This window comes from Homalodisca vitripennis, chromosome 7 (genome assembly GCF_021130785.1).
Source record: "Homalodisca vitripennis isolate AUS2020 chromosome 7, UT_GWSS_2.1, whole genome shotgun sequence".
Lineage (NCBI taxonomy): Eukaryota > Metazoa > Arthropoda > Insecta > Hemiptera > Cicadellidae > Homalodisca > Homalodisca vitripennis.
In genome coordinates this window covers 35,993,449-36,013,821 of record NC_060213.1, presented here as the reverse complement: position 1 = coordinate 36,013,821, position 20,373 = coordinate 35,993,449, and the positions used below count along the sequence as shown (strand labels likewise).

The window sequence follows — 20,373 nt, the reverse complement described above, 5'->3', positions numbered from 1 at the left end:
AATGTTTAGTTATAAAGTCCCTGATATTTTTTTATTAACTTTCTCAGGAACAATATCCAATACAATATTTCGGTTTTCGGTAGTACTGATGTAAGGCTTCCCAAGCGTAACTTAGACTTTAATGTTTAATTGGTCTATCATTTATTTTTTGACAATTAAAAACAGTCGTTTGTCGTCATTTAAAAGTTTGTAAGAAAATAATGCTTTCTGTTCTTTAAAAGTCTAAAACTTGTTAGAAAATATTAAAACGATTCTCTAAATTAATTTATCTGTTGTTTCAGTTTCTACTGATTGCAAAGGAAACTGTTATTTAATAGTTTACTTATCATATTTAAGGTAATACCTGAAGTTGGATCAATAATGGTATAAGTAATGCAAGTCAGCAACCTTAACTCTTGCAGAACTAACTGCAATTCAGCTTGCTAACAATTATTATGTTTTTATTAAGCTTTAAGACGCTCTACTATTTGCTTCAGGCACAACTACTTCACAATCATACTCTATATGAAAAATTATATTAAATAAAAATTCGTAAGCATTTTTAAATTCTTTTGAAATTAGAATTTGATATAAAGCTTCTAGCATACATATTTTAAATAAGATTCTCCCTTTTTAGTCCGCTATGAAAAACCATGGCTGGAAACTCTGTAGAGTTTTTTTATAATAGGCAATAATTTAAAAATACAACTGGTTAATCTATAAATGTAGTTAACATGAATATAATAATATTATTTTACTATTCTATAATTATAAGATGATTAAAATAAACAAATACCAAGTATATAGAATGACAGAAAAATTATTTTTTTTCTTAATTAATTCATAATTCAAACTAAACATATTTTACTATTATGTTTTAAGTATTTTACATATGATATGATTTTTTAGTTATATAATATATATATTCATTACATTAAAACTGCATGGTTTTGGGAGGAAATTATTTAATAAAACAACTCAACTCAGTGTATTGGGTTGTTACAATTTGTATATGCTTGGTATATAATTATATGAAGCATTTTGTAGGCTAGCACATATTTTATTCCCTTTCAATATTTTACGTAAGTTTAAAACTTTCCGTATCATACACTTACTCAGATACATCCAATAAACATTACCAACCCGGTCACGTATTCCTGGCGCTCCTCCTCAGCAATAATCTCCAAGGCTTACTGTTATGATGAACTCCTCATATACTCCACATCATATTTTATAATATGGTGTGGGACCACTATATTTCTCTGTCGATGATAGTGTTCGCGATCTACGAAAGTACTTTCATCATAATACAATCTAATGATTTCGGTTATTTTTTATATATTTTAAGGTCAACTTCACTAGATTGAGCATTTGATGTTATAATCATAACAATGTATAGCGCCAAACGATTTTATGGCATAGGAATGGGTGACTTAACAAGTAGTACTATGTATAAAACTGAAAACAAATACCGGAAGTGAAAAAATTTCCAAGAATGAATTAGGTACGAGTGAGACTAACTGGATGTTTAAAAGAATGGGATTTTGATGTGGTGTGGATGTTTAAAATTTAACCTTAACCATTATTAAAAATTTGTGATGTATTGTATGCTTACAATTTTACTCTAAAAATATCTTGCGAGAAGACGAAATAATGCCAAACAGAAAGGATGAAATTTTTCTAGACGCTCGAGGAAAGATTTTGCTAAAACCCCGACAATTAAAAATACGTAAATATTAAATGAAGACTATTATATATAATTCAATAATATTTTTTATTTAAATTAATTGATATTTTTTTATAAACTGGTTTAAAAGTAAATGTAATCTGGTGGCCTTTACAAATAAATCCACTCTTACGTCTGTTACGAATGTTCGATGCACCCCTAAGCCATCTCGTAACACTTTGTTACGTTGGAAAACGTGAAACTTCTAAATGAAACAACCAATAATCGGAAACATTGGCAACATTAGCCGAACTCGTTTATTAGCCAGGGTTAGTTGTGGAACACAATACACGTGCCAAGTATAATGATTCTGTATTTGGAGACTGAGGGTTGTTTTAGCTCCCTTATGTTAGGAATAATAAATTGGTTTGTTACACATTGTAACAATAACATGAGTATTTTCAGAACGTGAAAGTAAGTGTCCTTTGATAATGTAATGGAATACGTTCTATTAACTATACAATTAAATACAAATGAATGTAATAGAGCCTGTGTGTGTGTGTGTATTCAGAATTTTTCTTGAGCTATAATTTATGTATACATTGCCTTTGGTAATGTTAAGGAATATGTTCTGTGGTCTCTAGTAATATATACAAATCAATGTAATAGTACCTGAATAAGTGCTTGTGTGTGTGTGTGTTTGTGTTTGTATGTGCGGGCACGCGTGCGCATGTGTAGAGGTGTTCTTCAGTTAGCACTTACGTATGTAAAATTAAACATACATTCTAAACATTTTATCAGAATGTATCAAATTTATGTAGAATTTTGCTCTAGTAGGAGAAAACGCTGGTAAATCTTTCTATTCCATTTAGTATTAGGAGTTTTCTTCTTGCTGCTGAAGTAACAGGATATTTGTAATTGGTAAAATTGGGGGTTAGGCGGCCGTCTGCTATCGAGATCCCACGAATGAGAGCTGGTGGGCAAGGAACAGCACTCCCTCGGGTTCAGACTAGTAACAGCCTATGACACTAAGATACTTGAACCCACTGCAAAAGGCATCTTTTACAGTAGATTAGACCTATTGATTCATACATTTAACACCATTTTCCACCCCTAGTCATTCATAGGGTTGCCCAGCCATGGTTACGCATCGGTTTTTTGCTGTACCCATGTAAAATAGGTGTGTTGAACGTAAACACGACTTTTTATATTTAGAGTGAGAACGGTCTCTCTCTCAATTTGAGAACGGCTTGGATAGTCAGGTTCAAAGTGTTCATGCATTAGCAATGTAACAAGAAAACCCGCTAAGATTTAAAATTAAAATGGAGGAAAAGAAAAACGTTTCAATTGGAAATGAAATTGAATGTCTGGAAAAACACCGATGTTTGAAGCCTGCAATTAACCAATTACGAGTAGTTGGATTGGATTATTAAATCATTGAATGGAAGAAAATATTCTTCAGATCCGCCTGATATTGAATGAATAGCGTTTATTTGTGCCAGTTAGGAATTCCACACCCCACTATAATTAAAATATTTATATTGCATATTGAAGCCTGGAAACGCAATTACCTTTTGACTGAAATACCCTTTGGTGAACAAAAAACTAAATCTTAGAAAAAAATCACGGTATAAAAGCTGAAAGATATAGTTTTGATATATTTGAAAGAGCTCAAGTCCATATTCAAGAGGAAATACCTTGATCCAGCGACCCACACGTATTTTTCCTCGGACATTTATCTAACAAACGACTTTGTTACCTATATTTCACATAACAACTCCTGATCTAGATACGGTTTCTACAATATTGTTGATGAATTTTACGAAAGATTATATGCTATGTTTTAGCGTATGTTATATCTTATATTACATTATTTATTATATTTCAAGAAAACTAAACATATAATTACACTTATTTTTATTAATTTCATGTTATATGTTCTAAAACGCATGTTATAATCTTAAATTGACCACGAACAAGAATTCAATAAACATATTCATGGCGCTTCTGCACATAATCGCTAGTAACTGTTAAAAAAGTTTGTTATAGCTGTTTGCAATATTGATCCAAAATTGAATCTAATTAAAAATTAATAATTTTAAATGTGCATATAGATTCCGTCAGTTAGGAAATACCATTTTCTTACGTGAATAAAACAAATCCAATATGAGTTTGTACATGAAAGGTTTACACTTTTTGACTTTCCTTGCGGTTTCCTACCATTGATTATATGTAATTTAATATTTACATGTATATAGGAGTTTTACACCTTTTCACCATTTTATATAAAAAATAAGATTTTACATAAATAAGGATAATGTGAATTTCACTGTTATTTCATAACATAGAAAGGCATAAGATTTAATAGTTATTTAGTAGCATAAGTTTTAGCAAAATTTCCACTCTGTACTAATTTTTCTTGTTATAAAAGGGAAAGCAGGCACATCCGAGGCTCTCATTTGTAGTATTAGAATGAAACACAGAGTACGAATAAACCATAATATTATTTTGCAAGTCTAATGGATGAATAAAAATAAACACAGCTTAAAGTACTGTATAATTGGGAAAAATATATCGTCCTTTCCTATCTTAAACTAGGTTTAAGAGGAGCACTTCATGTTATTTTGTTTCAATTTGTTTTTGTAGCTAGACACTTTGATTTAGAGTTTTATATAATTTATGTTGAAAAATCTACTAACATGTATAAAAAAGCTGTTTTACTGATGCACCTTTAGTAGTTTTTTTAGGTCAGAACGCTTGCATACCCAAAAATATCCTAATAATTTACACATAAAACGTATAATAGAGTAATTATGTTTTTATGCTTGATAACCTGTTACTGAACCTAAATGTGGAATAAATTTTGTTTGTTTTAATGCACATTAATGATTAGGAAGAAGAGATCAGATTGCAGATTTCGAAATTTAGTATTATTGATTGTACTACAACCGTGAACAATGTAAAATATCACGTCTCCTTCACAAATTAAAAATTAGTTTTATTTTTCTGCAAAATATTATTTTTACCCTATGTTTATAGGCTGTACAACAAATATAAATGAAACTTATTGCACATTTAATAAAACTACTACAATGTATAAAATTTTTAAACAAATATGTATGTTAAATTAAAAAATTATACTTATCCCACTTATAGATAAAATTAAGCTCTACTGAGAAAGAATATCCCTCAAATATTTTGTATGTGACTGGAGGAATACACGATACGACTGGAGGTAAATGGTTCACTGTTGGGGTTGTCAGAGCGAGGGAGGGCGTTGAAGGATCTATATTTGCTCCAGCGCGATTTTCCATCGGCTTTCCATCGCAAGTTGTATAATAAAAGAAAATCTGAGTATTGAAGAGCTTATCCAATCAGAGAAGAGCTTTGTGGCTAGTTCTCATATTGAGAATAGTGACAACACAGGAAAAGCGGTTTGGTAGATTGTGGCTGAATATTCAGGGAAGTGCAAAGGTAACAAACGCATAAATTGGTTTGATTGATAATGGCTTGTTGGTCTCAGAACCTAATTTGATAGCTGCAAGGTTTAATTCTCATTTCGTTTAAAGCTTGTGATCAGTTGGACCTTGAGAGCAAAATAACATCAGCTGATTCGGGGTTGCCCAGCTTCCATGTTTCATCGAGCTTTTTTTTTGCTCCTGCCTTTTACAGTGAAGTGTTGAGTGTGACTAAGGGTCTCAAGGCCAGCTCCTCTTCTGATGTATTTGATATGTCTCCATCCATTGTCAGGAGGGTTGCAGATTCACTCTCGTGTCCCTTAACTGTCCTGTTTAATAATTCTATTAACCAAGGACTCTTTCCTTCTGCGTTAAAATCCGCCAAGGTCATTCCTGTCTTTAAGGGGCCACTTAGTGCAATATGCGGACGACACCAGTGTACTTTATTCAAGCTGACATAGATCAATATCTTTCCACCGAGCTGGCTTTTTCACTCAACGAGTCTTAGTTCTCTGGTTTTCTGCCTAAACCATACTTTATTTCTCAATCCTGGCTAAAAAACCTCAATAGTCAACATTTTAGAACCCCACAAGAATGAGAGTGCGTTAGTTACTTCTCCTGGAATAGATATACCGTATTCGAAGCAATTTCTTCAACGGTCTGCTTCCTGGGAACCTGCACATTGATTCCAGATGTATGACTGCGTCAAATCACATTCAGTCATGCTCCTCGTCAAAGACTTGGTGCCCAGCATTTACTCTTTAAAGGTTACCCTAACAAGTTTTTCTGTCTAGAGATACCGTAGGAGGCTGGGTGTACTTTGGTTATCCCTTTGTGCCCCATTTTAACATATTTTTAGATCTGGATTTTGCTGGGGGACAACGCGCTTCAGGTAGGTTGATCAGGTTAGGGTATTTTTAAAAACTGCAGAAGGAAGGCTGTTCGGAGAGCTGATGGTGTGAGTCTGGGTCAATCGTGAGAGCTGTCGGGATGGTTTTCCCTAGGGAAGGCCTAATGGACATTTGCCATCACGTTTATAGATATAAATTCGGTTGCCCACATTTACATTTAATGGAACCTTCAATCCTTCCCATCAATGTTTAAACATACGTGTATATTTCTACTAGAAAAAACAGAGATGCTCTAATCATTGCCGCAAGCAACCATAATAACACATTTAAAAAATCATCATTGTCATAATATGGGCCCTAAAATCTTTTAATGCTATTGCCTTCTAGTAATACACAGCGTGCGAGACTGAGAGACGTCCTTTTAAAAACAAACTTAAAAAAAAAACCTAATAAAGACAAGACCATTCTACTCCATTAACGAACTGGTGAGGCGGGAGCTCCAGCCTAGTGGACTGATATAGATAAGATTGTTTGTAAGTTTAAGTTGTACTATTTTATATTTGTTAAAAACTGTTTTTAACAAAAAACTGGTTATTTTAAAATGTTGTTGTGAATTGCTTGTATTCTTTCTGTCTAGTATTAATCGGATTCTATAATATCTGACCATGTTTCCATGCATGTCTCCATTGTCTAAATGAACAATAAAAGAATTTTGGATTTGATTTAGATTGATTATTATTACGTAGGTCAATGGGGGACAGAGCTCCCCTTGAACACATTTTAAAAACTCTATTATGTTCTAAGATGTACAATTCAATTCATAGATACCAAAGTAATTTTGAACGAAAATTCCCTAGGAATCCCTGACAATAATACAAAAAATTAATAGATTATTAGTGCTGTTGGAGAGATAGCGCTCTGTGGTTCGGACCAGTTGCTTTGATCTCCTGGGGGGGGGGGGGTGGGGGGGGGGGGGGGTGGGGGGGGGGGGGGGTGGGGGGGGGGGGGGGTGGGGGGGGGGGGGGGTGGGGGGGGGGGGGGGTGGGGGACAAATTTAACCGGTTTTTTAAAATCTAAGACAGCGAAAATCATTTTCCCAACATGATGTTGCAAAACTACATCAGAAAAAAATGCAACAGCGATAACAAAACAAGTTTTAAGTAGTAACTTAACTCATAGTCAATATCCAGAGCTGAGAAAATCAACGGACACCGACTAAATCCTCTTCATTAATGGGTAGATAATCTGGATTTAAATTACACAAACTACTTTAGTTTGGATTTAAACGAGGGGCAATTTTAAAACCGGCGTTCTAGTATTTTATGAGATCATGATGAATATTATTAGCATCAGGAATTATCTTAGTGGTGAATAAGTGTCTTTAATTACCACACTGGCCTGTTGCTATTAGTAATAACCCCCATACTATATGATTAACACATAATCAAGTAATAAACTATGCTTTAGTATTAACCCATAATACAGTAGGTAACCCATACCTAATTAGTATTAACCCATAATATAAAAACTTTAGAATCTTACTCTACGTCTACAAAATTGAATGTGCAAGACGATAAAATAGTGTAAACTTTTTTATGGCTTTTAACTTTGTACGCAATTTTGTACATTGTTATGGTGTCAAATTATTAACAATATTATTGCGTATTTAAAAGATATAATTTTCCATTGTTTTATAATATTTTAGTTGGAAATAAGCTGAAAGAGCAGCAAATTTCATTTATTATGAAAATAGGGTCAAGCTGAATTTGGGCTTAAATTATTCCTTCAAATCGACCTTATAACCGAATATATATGACTAGATTTTCTTTTTTTAGATACAAACTACTTATAAAGTATCCTGTAGATAGTTCCCAGATTTGAACGAGGCTTTCAAAGTTGTTTTATACGAGGATCTTGAAGAAAACGACCTAAAAATAAACAAATCACTGATTATCGCAATTCTCCTCTGGGTCCATTTGATATAACACTGTCGAACAATTGCTTTTAACACAAAATCATTTTTACAGAGTGCGAGTGCTTGTATTAGTAAGTATTATTTAGCCAATATCCTGGTACTGGAGTATCAAGAGCAGAAAAATTTTTAAACTACAAAAATTCTTTTAAAATACCTTTTGTATCCTAGACAATTAATAATTGAGGATACGTTAGTTCCACATTTAAAATGTTATGTAATTGTTATCTAAATCATGAAATATTTTTTTATTATTTTTTTGTACTTTAATGCCTTATTATTTGTTGTATACAATATATATATATAATATATACTTTATATAATATAAAGCCTTTATACAATGAAACCCGAAAATATTATTATTACGATACGACAATGTTATTTACTCTATAGCAATGTGTATTTACTATTTGAAAGTTTAAAATACCCTACTACTAAATATTAATGAAAAACAACATTTTGCCTGTACAAGTTTATCGGTAAATCAAATAATATCTTTTTCAGATGACAAAGCTGGTTCCTCAATTCTCAAACTGAGAGACAATCTTTTCATGATTTTACAGGTGAAGATAACAATTTAATTTAATGTTACGTAAATAACAAGTAATCAACACAACAACCAATAATCTGGGTAATTATAGTGAGAGCGTTAGAGTTCGCAGAGATCACCCCTCCTTGAAAGGTTAAAGAAATATTGGGGAACACATTATTGAAATGAGTGGAGGTGACAAACCCTTTTAGAAAGGTAATTCGTTGACTATCGTTAGGTTATTCCTATGTGTATTAAGACTGTATAGGGACATGTGTCAAGTCTATTTTTTTTTTTTACAAAAACATATGTTTGTCACTGAAAATTATAACTCCATGTACATGTCATAACATATTACATAATTTTTATCTCCAGCTTTCTCTAAATTACAAAATGGTTAAATTTCTCAGATTTTAAAATGCGTTCAACTTTCCTAGTGGAGTGATTGAACTAAATGTGTTTTTCTTTAATTCAGGAAAGTTATCTTGAGAGTTAACAATGAATTTACTATAAGGCAATAATTGACCAAAACACTACATCCATAGCACGCTCCCTATAAGGGATTACATATTTCCCATCATTAGTTTTAGTCCAACGTTACATGTATTACTTATACAGTTACCTGTTTGTGCTCCCCGTAGGTTTTCCTGGGTAAGACATCGTGGATATCTCACCTGGTTGAAACGGTGGGCAGATACACGTACAACATCGAGTCGACCAAGAGGTTCCGGGGCCATCCCAACCACCAGAGTTCTGAGGGACTGGAGTCTCTGCAGGTTTCAAAGTATCCACAGCCACAGGGACTTCCCGGGATTATACGAGTGCCAGATCAGTTACCACGCCATCACATGAGCCATTACATCCACCTGAATGGTTGTCGGTCTGTATCTGATAAACTTGTAATAGTTTTTATGTTTATAAACATTAGAGTTCAAATGAAATTATGAGGTCCCAATACTTTATGTTCCAATCGTTATGACCAATGGTTAATAACGTCCATTACTCAAATCATACATGTAATAGAGCCTTTTAAATTTTTACATACTCTTTCATCTGATACACACTTGCACGTTACTTTTCTGAACAACTCTACAGGCCCTATCCCTATACATTTCCCACACCTTTATTATATTGTACATTTTATAGTTGGCCATTCTAATTCTCACGAAACTGTAAATTAATAGTCTGCGTATTTTAGTATTTTCATTAAAATTTTTTAATTATAATTATTTATATGATCAACTTTGATCACATAAATTTTAAGGTTTCATAAGTAGATAAAAAATGGAAGAATTGCAATATGAAAAAAGTTTGAAACTCTAATTGTATTATCATTGAACAGTTTAGTACTTTCAAATTCAGCCACAAAATAATGTTCTAATTCAAAACAAAACCTTTGCAGCCCCCATACGTCCCATTAACAGTTTTTAAAGCAATATGGTGTTAGGAAGTTTTAATTACGTCACTTATTTAAAAGGTTCTCCTTTTATTTGATCTCACATCTGTTTAAATGTGAGCACTACGTTTGGTGGTGAATTATAGCAAAACAGCACAGAGAGAAGTGTAACCCTTTCAATTTTGAAGACTGAAAATTTGTTGTTAAACCAAAAAAAGGAAAGTTTTAAGACCTTGAGTCTTGAATGTTTGAATGAAGCGCCAGTTTATTCCACTAGGCTAGTTTAAAGGTGTCATAAATTTTTCCGTTAACAATGTTAGAATATTTCTGCCTTGTTGAAGGCCGCAGATATGTTTATCCTAAATCTCACGATGCCCGCACATGCAGCTGTCTATGGCTTAAGAAAAACGGTTTAATTGGTCTTAAATATTGATAAAAAACAAAGGGATGGAGATTTCAAGTTTAAATTAATTTTAATGCGGGGAAACCCATAATAGCCCAACAGCAAAAGTTTCTGGGAGATCACATGTAGTACCAAGAGTATGTGAGCATGCTTCTAGGTGTAATAATAACAATTAATCTTTATGGGTACGATTAGATGCTATATATTTATTTTCGAAATTATTCCCATATGGATAATATACTTGATTGCTCTTCGGCATTAATCTGGTTTTGCCTCTCCGAACCTCCGGTAGAGCGCAGGCACCGATCAGGAAGCGGCAACCCCTTTAAAAACTACGCTACCAACTCGAATAAAATAACACACCCTAATAACGATTATTTTGCTTGTTTTGCTTTCACACGTAAAATATTCAACCAGTTTTACTAAAACTTTACATACTTAGGGTCCCTGGTATGAAATAACCTATTCGTATAACGAAAATCCCCCGAACTATGCCCCACTAGTCTCTAAAGTAGTAAAACCTTCCATCTATGCCATACTGAAAAAAATACATTTATTGATCGAAAAAAATGCATAATGAACGTATGGAACAATCAAATAATAAGATAAGGGTGAATTTCAAGGGCCGTAATTAATACAATCTTTTACAAACATTCTTGATCGTGGTAATAGGGCAAACTCAATATTAATATGGGAATATCATTCGAACCAGAAGTGCTCATACAACCTACGACTCTGCATGCAAGAGCCGCGAGTAACTGCTAGTATTACAAATACATTTTTAAGGGAAACTGTATTGTACGAGAGGGAATACTTTTTGAGGTAATATTCCTCTTGTATATACTAACACTGCTATACTTAAGATATATTGTGTTATATTTTTAGCCTCTAAACTGCTTAGTGGATGATGTTTTGTTACATGTTCAGTTTACGCGGTTTACTGTAACATAATGTTACTGTAAAAGGTAAGGTGGAAGTTGTTAATGTTACGAGTTTTTATGCATGAAGTAATGAAAATAATGTTACACGTTAATGATTATGTTATTTACAGGTTATTATAACCTTTATTAGGGAACATGTTACTTGTGAGTTTAAATGCGTGGGTTATGAATATTTATTTAATTTTTTTAATAGGCCTACTGTTTTTTTAATTGTGGTTAAAACCTAGACTTACATTTTTCCAGCTTCTCACTCAATATAAGCATTGAATTTATGTTACCTATTCACACTCTTACAAAGAGTAACTCTATAATTAGTTAAGGAATGAAACATAATATTGATGATAGAATTATTTATGCCTATATCCAGAGCACATTAATTTAACGTCAATAAAGGTTGCCTTTTAATTGCAATTATTTCAAATAATTATACTTTTGTACTTAGTATACAGAATGGAATACACAACTTGGCCAGTGGCTACATTTTAGTTAAAGGTTTTTTACTAGACACTCATACTTACATAATGAGAACTGTATGGAACTGAGCAAAGATACAAGAGCTTGACGTCTCTCACGAATTTAACAATAAATAACTATTTATATTATTACTGCAGTATATATATTTAATAATTTTCTCTGATGTATCATGAGTGTTGTAGGACAATCCCCATGGATTAATTTACTAATAATCCTTCTAAGCAATGTATGTAGAATAATCACTATGAAGTGCTCAACAGCAGTAAATTAACTGATTATAATACTATGAAGATTAATATATATTTGTTTTAAACCATATTAACACTCATAAACTCATAGTATTTATGCGTGGTTTGAACCATACAGGTGTAAACACAAGTTCTTACTCTGCAATGTGCCAATGTAATTCTAGTAAGAAACTACAGGATTAAGTTGCATTAGAAACGTTTTGAATCGTGACACTATACTAATGGCAGATTGCTGAGACGTTAATTTTTATAAAATGGCAAAAAGTTATCGGATTACATTAATGTTTTTTCACGTTGGTCTAGCTTACGAAATATTTACCGATCTGAGTGTATCCACTTAAATTTCTTTCAAATGTCTACCATATTTGCCGTTGAATAAATACGATGGGAAACGTAATGTATTGACGAAATATGTAATCACAATCACCCCAATTAATGGAATTGATCGTTTACTACTCTCAAAGTAATATTGGCAAGTATGGTTTCGGTTTTTAACTCAAATAATCATGCATATAGCATCTAACACAACTAGTTATAGTACACAGAAATTGATCAGTAATGTAATTCTTAGTTTATATTTTGAGTACTAATTGTTCGAGTATGCTGAAAGAAGAGCAACCATTCGATCTAAACTAAAAAAAATGTGTGTGTAACTTTAAACAAAGAGTATTGATATGTGATCTAAATAGCTTCAGTAATGAGAGTTACTCAGAGCTGGGATAATTAACCCTGGGCGCCACACTGGGCGCCGGGTAGGGATGGTCTGGTTTACTCTCTGCCTATTGAACACCAACAATAGAGACAGACCATCGGTGGGGATGACCATAGATCGATCCATTGACGTAGTAATTTCAATTCTGATTATTCTCCCAATGTTTGTTTATAACGGTAAGAGATTGTGCAATTTATTTATGTTTAGCTTTTTAACTAGAAAAAATTCTGAAATATTGGATAATTATTAGGCGTAACCAGGAGGGTTAATTATGGCTGGTTTTTTACCTTCCAACTGAACCCACAATCGGTAAAGTAAAAACTGGTGTGTCACTTAAAATATGGGTAACCGTATGCATATGCAGTATCATCACTAATGGGATATGTCGAGATTCTGTGGCTCAAGGGTAATTCAAGGAGTATAATCTACTGCTGGAGATTTCTGTTGGAGTTGGGAGTAGTTCCCCAAGATTCAAAGGTTTTTACTAACCTATAAGTAAGGGTGTGCCACCCCCTGTCTGCTTTGACTGGAGCGACTGGTTTCAGATCTGGCTTCTCCTTCTTCCGAGAGGAAATTACGAGATTAGTGCCCTAAAATTCTTCCTCATGGATATCAACAGGAGATGACTACCCCTAACCTTACCAATCAATTATATCCTGTCAATGCGGAAGCGGCAACCTTAGAAGGTGCAATTTCTAGTCTTCTTGTTCTAAGAAAAGGAATTAGTTTATTATGAGTACCTTCAGTTACTTTGCACTATGATGTTATTAATAACCGCGTTTAGACCTAATTTTAAATAATAAAATAAAGACCTTATTACTCTTTAACTTTATTTAAAACCACACAATATAAATAACTTCTCAATTCAATTTACCTAAAGTTATAAAATTTACTTATTAATATCTGTATATGAAATAATTTACTATTGAGCAGTAAAATGATGTTAATAAAATAAATATTAATTTAATTATGAAGTTTTGGTATCTTAGTTTATGTTACTATTGATGAATTTGATAGCGAAATTATTTCAATAAAAGTCTGAGTACTATACCATGATTGATGGAACAGACGCTAGTACCATCAACTTGATCTTTTAGTGTAGTACAGTCTTGATCCTTCCGCCTACATTTTCTGGAATCATAAACTCCTTATTATTTCACAAGTTCTATAATTATTTTGTTTTACTTCTGTTTGACAGAGCCGACGACGGATATCATAGGAGGTCCGGATCTGTTTATAGACAGAGGCAGTACCATCAACTTGACTGCGTAGTGCTGTACAGTCCCGAGCCCCCTGCCCTACATTTTCTGGAATCATAACGATGCCGTAAGTACCTCGGTCATTACTCTTTATGTTTCAAATCTGGATTTAAATTTGTCAGAATTTGAATGATTAAATACAGTGAGACACACTAAACATGTCATTACAAAACACAGGCATTCTGTTTTAGTTGGTATTTCTTTGCTGTTTTTTGTTTACAATGAATGCTAAATAGAAATACATTTTGAATTAGAACTATCTCAATGTTTGAGTAGAACTAGGCCAAGTTATATATTTTTTATTACACATATCTACGTATTTTATATATTCTACAGACAGTGTTCTGGAGATAGCTCATTGAGATGTGTTTTAAAAATAAGGATTACATCATGCTGTCTACGGGCTTGGACGAAACATCTTTATATCTAACCACATATTAATCATTTAAAAGTTTGAAAATAACAAATTTTAGTAGTGTACATAGGAATTATGATTTCATTGTTATCCATAAAACACAAAAAACGTTATACTAAATGTAATAAAGGAAAATGATTCTTCAATGTCTGAAACTTTATATTTACAATTTTTATAAATCAAACACTGCAATTATTTTTCATGAAACTTTACATAATAAGTGTAATAAGAATGAATATTTTGATATTATATTAATATAGATATTTATATTTGACTATAATAAACGTAACAATGTATTTATTAAACATTGTATATCATACAACAGTGGTTTTAGAATCTCCGTACCATGAGGGCTAGGTGGAATAAATCTTATTATAAATTATAGTCTTAATTCAAAGTCAAACATGTATTAATATATTTGAAATAAGTTGGATAGCTTTCATACAAATATTTTTATCCAATTTTTGGGGGGATTTTATTCCCCTTATCCCTCCTTAAGTTACACCACTGTCATCCAATAGAATTTCACTAATCAATACGACAACCATTACGAAGTGAATACAAACTATTTATTTTTATAACAAAAATATATAGCGTACATCATCTTTTAGACAGAGATAAGAGAAAACCATCTTACCCATTAGGCAGAGAGCATGTGGTTGTATTGTTGGTTTTCTTGGTAGAAGGAAAAATATGACATTTTAATTATGAGGAGAGACGTCCCAGCCTTCGTCGTCATTATTATGAACCGCGACCACGCACCTATATTCAACTGCATCTATTCAAACCTCTGCCACACACTACTGTTTTGTGCTGCGTCCAATTAGGAGCGGTTCTTGGAAAACCTCTCGTCTATTCATTAAAATGAAATAAATTAACTGGTTTCTTTTTGCGATTGAATAGAAGATGAAATCCTAGAATCTATTTACGGTGTACCTATTATTCCTCAAATCTTTTTTTATTTCTTTCGAATTTTAAACCTAATGAAAATTACACCTTTCCTTACTGTGCTGAGATCTCAGATCTAAGGATAATCATACCGATACTAATTATATTTTCTTGTTTATCGCATGCGTCGGTGGAGTTTTAAGTGTTATCCAACTCCATTTTCTTACTAATATATCGATATAATAATAAATTGCTAATAACTTTGGAATACAGTATAATTTTTTTGATATATTTAAAATAAATTATATACAGTATTATGGATTTTGTATTTTTAAGTTTAGCAATAGATTTTCATGGACACTAATCCTTATTTCCAAAAAAGTGCCCATCAGGACTTCAGAGTATGTGCAAAACGTCAATAAACCGTAACCGAAAGTGTTTTTATTTTATAATTGAAACTCCTCTCCATAAGAACTCATTAGAAAAACATACGATTCGGAGGGAAATGCATTCCGAAATGCTCTGTGGTCGTGATAAGAGGTATCAGGTTTCCCATCAATTGCTTCTCGAAAAGTTACATCATACCTGATCTCGATAATTACCAGCAGATATGGATGAGTTTGAATGCCTGAGGCGCCTAGAAACTTTCACAACAAACGTTAGCGTGGGTATATTCATCAAATAATGCAATGAATAATAATGACCAAAAGTAATCGTCCCCAGAAAAAGAGGTTCAATGTGAGTATACATTCTGAAAGGGTCACTTTCAATGCAAATGAAGAGGCAATATTTACACATGAAAAATCACAAATTCTAAAGCTCAAATTATTTAGATTGTTTTCCTGAAACCTTGAAAAGTCAAGGACTTTTGAAGAGGGATACCATCGCAGTAGTATCTTCTAAATTGCTCGTCATCCGATGACTTTCAAACTTATCTCCGGATTAATAAACTTGACTTCCCGCGCACTCCTCTTTATTATGAAAGTCACCTTAAATCTAGTTCCAGGAAAAATTGTATATATACCTAAGTTTTGTTGAACAAAAGTTGTGTAAATATGTTTAGTTTGTCTCCAGGATGTTTTTTGTGGTGCCACATTGATATGAATAACTAAGATAATCGTTTGAAGAAAGGGGTTGTAAAGACTGAGTTCGGCGAAATTTTCGTAGCTTTAAGCCGGCCAAAACTGCATCATTTACTTGCTAATCCCTTAATTGTAATGGTCAATCTGTAAAAATATTGATGAGTCTACAAATTATGTAAAGAGTTTAGTAAAGTTTATGTGATTTAACCAGGGACACATGAAAATCCACCTGCTAAATTTAATTGCGTGGAAGTTTGGTCTGTTTTAAAGCTAAATATGTTTTTTCGTTCCAGCAGAATAGTTGGTGTCTCAGGGACTTATTTATTTTTGTCTCGGAATTATAAATTACTGTAAGACATTTCGATGCAGTTATGTTACAGTAATTTAAAAACTTATCAGTTCGTTTTTATAATCCCTGGGGTTTAGGTTAATTTTATTGGAAAAATTATGTACAGCTACACGCTTCAGTAGTAGATTTTTGAGGACTTATTATATAAATTTAAAATGAACTAGATTTAAAATAAGGGTAATAAATGTTTGTATTTATGTATTCAAAAACTACACTTACACAGTTAACAATTTTATAATACGTTTTTATAGTACAACGATTACTAAATAGTTAAATGTGTAACGTTTTTTCAAATCTAACTTAAATTTTTAATAATGAAAAGCTTAGTTCAAAACCATACTTAAGCAGTACTAATTCTAAAAATAAGTTTTACTATTAGAGGGAAATATAAAATCATTTCTTTGTCCACTCTGTAAAATAAAATGTTGAAATCAAGTTGAAAAAAATCTGAAATCACACGTCTTTGATTTTACAAAATAAAGTTAAATATAGGCTACATTTTAAATCTATAAGCAATGCATTACAAAACATATAATAGAATTTGAGTCAAAATTACTGTATTATTTAACATGTAGTTTTGAGGGTCATTACCAAAAACTTATATAATAAACATTTACCTATTTATTTTCCAGTATTCTAACAGTACTTTTCTATGTTAAACTATTATTCATCAATTAATTTATGTTTGGTATTTTAATAGTTCATATAATAAATAATTCCAATTTATCCTCAAACATTTATTTTTTATACGATGTTAGAAAATGCTTGCAGTAAAATCATTTTCTGGTAAAATTACTCAAAATAAACATTTTTCAACTAACTTTATTTGCAGTATAATTATCTCATATTTATTTTATTTCGTATTATTTTCCATTAAAAATTTATTTAAAGAAAAGTGCGAATTATTTCCTTGAAATAAGGTTTTAAAATGTAAAACATCATTATAAAATATACCAATTTGCACAGTAACAATACTGAGAACATAGAAATCTTGCATCGAAGTTTTCATTATTCACCACTTTTAGGCCCTTTCGTTCAACTGTCTGTGGAGGTCAACATTGGCTAGCGTAAAGTTTACACCATTTAAACCATAGGTTTATGGTGTTCAAATATAGTCAACTAAGTAATGTAGAACAGGTTCTGCCAACTACTTCCTTATCTGTATTTCCTCTTTTAAGTAAAACAAAGATTACATTTTTTTACTCTACAAATTTTACAATTATAATTAACATAATACTTTATAACAATTTTCAGTACAGCTGCTACCTTACCTGAATCAAAAAAATCTAAAATATGCTTTACGAATAAATAAAATGAATTTAAATTCTTTAAGTAATTTACGTACTCTTAGTAAACATTAGAATTGTTTTTGAGTTGAGTTTTGGTGTTGCAGATAATTAGCTATGACTCGCCAGAGAGGAGTGAGTGTTATCACGGAGAAGGGGGAGACTACTGTTAGCTTCCTCCTCATCCAGCAAGCTAAGCCCACTGATAACGGCAGATATCAGTGTAACCCCTCCAACGCTCAGTCGAAGTCCATCAATGTACATGTGCTCAACGGTAAAATGCCGAAAACACTTGAAATTTGGGAATTTATTTCTTAATAAAGTTGTTTATCACATCGACACAATATTATATTTATTTTTACTACTTCATATGAAGAATTTGAAACAAAATGTAACGTAAACCTATCGTTACAATTTCTCTGGTCTTCACTTCATCCCCAAGCTTTCTACAATCTGAAATCAGTGTCGTGGGTTACATCGTAGAAACCTGTTTTGAAATTTATATGAGCGGATACGACTTATAAGCAGTTTCGGTTTGAAATTAACTTAGTTGATATTGTAGGATGGCTGTCCACAGTAAGGCCAAATATATTTTGGGAATATAATAGTTATAACGAAATGTTAAAAGGACAACTAAGATGATAGTATTAATACTGACCACGTAAGCCTAAAACACACAATTTTAAGTGTGATAAATTCACATAATAAACATAATTTAATATTCACTTCGCACACGGATAGATATTGATATATTTAACATAATGTGCACTGATAAGTACAAGGTCAAGCGGTTCTGCCCTAGTTTGCAGTTTTGAAATAATATTAATGTAAATAAAAAAGGTTCTAAATAGCTTCCCTTTGGAACTCTATATTAGTCGTACAGCAAATGTCTTTTTAAAATGCACGGTTACGCTTAGTTTTTTAAATGTATATAAATTTAAACATATCTGAACTATACTGAAATGTTCAGCTTATTAGACACACATCCGACATCAGACAAATTAAAATTCTGTCCTTATTCATGTGGCTTCTACAAGTGGCGACGTTGTTTTTCAGGAGAGTTCCCAGCGGCCATGCAGCACGGAGGACAAGCTCACCATCGATCCTCCCACTTATACTGCCTCATATTCTGCGTCTGCCTACTACTCCTCAGCCCATAGCAGACGGTGGCGCTACAGCAGCGCTCTCCTCCACGGCGGCAGTTCTAAACAACTACCGCCTTCTCTGTCGGCGGCCAACACTCGTGAGTGTCAGTGAGCGGACCAACAAAGGCGGGTGCGGCGGTCACGGACGGTTTCACTATCACAAAGTGATTTTTTTCGAGGACCGCTTCTTTTTTGTAGCCTGAAACGATTGGAGCTGAGAGCGAAAACGGATAGACAAATAGACAGTTTAATAGACAATCTCAAATTGCCAGTTACATTATAAGTGTTGTTACATTTTCGAAAAGTTTAGTTTAAAGGGCATGTTATAGATATATTTTTTGGTGAATGTTTTTGGAAGTTATAATCGTATTTTATGTTATTTTTATGAACATTATTGATGTGTAGATACGTTTGTTGTCGGCTAATTACCTTACAGTTCGTTTCTTTTGATATTCATGGCCATTCGACAAGTATTCGTGTATTCCGATAACTTTCGTATTTCATACACTTTCTGTTCGTTTTTATCGGTAGCTATTTACTACTAAAACAAGCTCAACCGACGTCTCATAAGTGTTAATGATGTGTTTGAACCAGAATATTTTATACACAAGTCTATAGTGTTTATAGTGCTTTTGTCTGTGCATATAATTGTGTATATTGTAAATAGTATTGTTGATCTATATTTCCTAGGCCTTGTACACACTTACTTTTAGCCTAATTCCAGCCTAACGTTAGACTGAAGTATCAAGTTTACGTTTATGTTTAAATTTTAGCAAATGTTCTTACCTTTAATTTCCAACGGATCTTCTTTGATATGTCAAATTAGCATAGACGATTATAAGCTTATTTTACTAAAAAGTCAAAATTAAAAAATAAATTATCAGCATTGTATTTAACTCCGGAAAAAATATAGTGAAAATTATTGTGATGTAATACTTTTTTTACTCAGTATTTTACTGTTTATATAATGATTATAATTATTAATAATATTGTTATGAAATAACACAATTTATTGTATTGATATTATAATTAACGTTTTATCTTATTTTATGAATTATTAAGTATTTAATTAATATAACATTGTTTATTAAAATAAACTTGAAAATTGTGTCTTTTCTCTAAAGATCAGCATACAAATGCATCACTCAACTCAAACGGAAGAAACTGTTTCCTGGAAAACTTCATAACATAAAAGACATCTCTGCAACTTCTTTCATAAACAGGTTAGTGAAAATTGTTCATTAGACAGTATAATGTAGGGCTTGTTGCACTGGAATAGGAAACGTTTGTGGTTCACAAATGGTTTCCAACGTACATATT

The 20,373-nt window shown here is 32.3% G+C and overlaps 1 pseudogene; it reads left to right on the top strand.

The window, feature by feature from the left end:
* The first annotated feature begins 1,217 nt into the window (after positions 1 to 1,217).
* Positions 1,218 to 19,110, top strand: LOC124366673 (annotated as a pseudogene).
* The last annotated feature ends 1,263 nt before the right edge of the window (positions 19,111 to 20,373 follow it).